The sequence below is a fragment of the Cebus imitator genome, unplaced genomic scaffold (genome assembly GCF_001604975.1).
Source record: "Cebus imitator isolate Cc_AM_T3 unplaced genomic scaffold, Cebus_imitator-1.0 Scaffold169, whole genome shotgun sequence".
NCBI lineage: Eukaryota > Metazoa > Chordata > Mammalia > Primates > Cebidae > Cebus > Cebus imitator.
Window position 1 is genome coordinate 530,633 of NW_016107484.1, and position 1,351 is coordinate 531,983.

Sequence of the window (1,351 nt, forward strand, 5' to 3'; positions counted from 1 at the left end):
AAAAAAAAAAAGAAAGGTTTGGAGGTCAGGTGCGCTGGCTCATGTCTGAAATCCTAGCACTTGGGAGGTAGAGGAGAGTGGATTACCTGAGGTCAGGAGCTCGAGACCGGCATGGCAAACGTGACGAAAACCCATCTCTTCTAAAAAAACAAAAATTAGCCTGGTGTGGTGGCGCACACCTGTAATCCTAGCTACTCAGAGGCTGGGGAAGGAGAATTGCTTGAACCTGGGAGGTGGGAGGTGGAGATTGCACTGAGCAGAGATCTCGCCACTGCACTCCAGCCTGTGCAACGGGAGACTCCATCTCGAAAAAAAAGAACACAAGGCCGGGCACGGTGGCTCACACTTGTAACCCCAGCACTTTGGGAGACTGAGGTGGGTGGATCACCTGAAGTCAGGAGTTCGAGACCAGCCTCGCCAACATGATGAAACCCCGTCTCTACTAAAAATTCAAAAATTAGCTGGGCATGGTGGCAGGCACCTGTAATCCCAGCTACTTGGGAGGCTGAGACAGGAGAATTTCTTGAACCATGGAGGTGGAGGTTGCAGTGAGCCGAGATTGTGCCATTTTACTCCAGCCTAGGCGACAGAACGAGACTGTCTCAAAAAGAAAAGAAAAGAAAAGAAAAGAAAAGCTTGGAAAGGCATGGCAAACCATTATCTTTGATCCCCTCTCAGGAGGAAAGAAAATTTTAAGAGGGTTATATTTATATATTATTTGCATCTTTAACAACCATTGTGACCTTTTAAATTTATTAAATATTTCAAACATAATGAAAGGTATGTAAAATAAATAAGGCCCAGCGAGGTGGATCATGCTCGTAATCCTAACTCTTTGGAAGGCCAAGGCAGCCAGATCACCTGAGGCCAGACATTCCAGACCAGCCTGGCCAACATGGCGAAGCCCTGTCTCTACTAAAAATACAAAAGTTAGCTGGGGGTGGTGGCACACACCTGTGATCCCACCTACTCAGGAGGCTGGGGCAGGAGAATTGCTTGAACTCAGGAGGCAGAGGTTGTAGTGAGCTGAGATTGTGCCACTGCACTCCAGCCTGGATGACAGAGTGAGACTCCCTCTCAAATGAATGAATAAATAAAATAAAGACTTGTGTATCTAGCATCCAGTGTTGCCAAATGATTGAGATTTGCCATATTTGTATGACCTTTGCAATCTGAAACAAACATTCTTATTTGTTTTAATCTGGGAGGACAACAGACCATATTATTTCTTTTTTTTTTTTTTTTTTTTTGAGACGGAGTTTCACTCTTGTTGCCCAGGCTGGAGTGCAATGGCGCGATCTCGGCTCACTGCAACCTCCGCCTCCTGGGTTCAGGCAATTCTCCTGCCTCA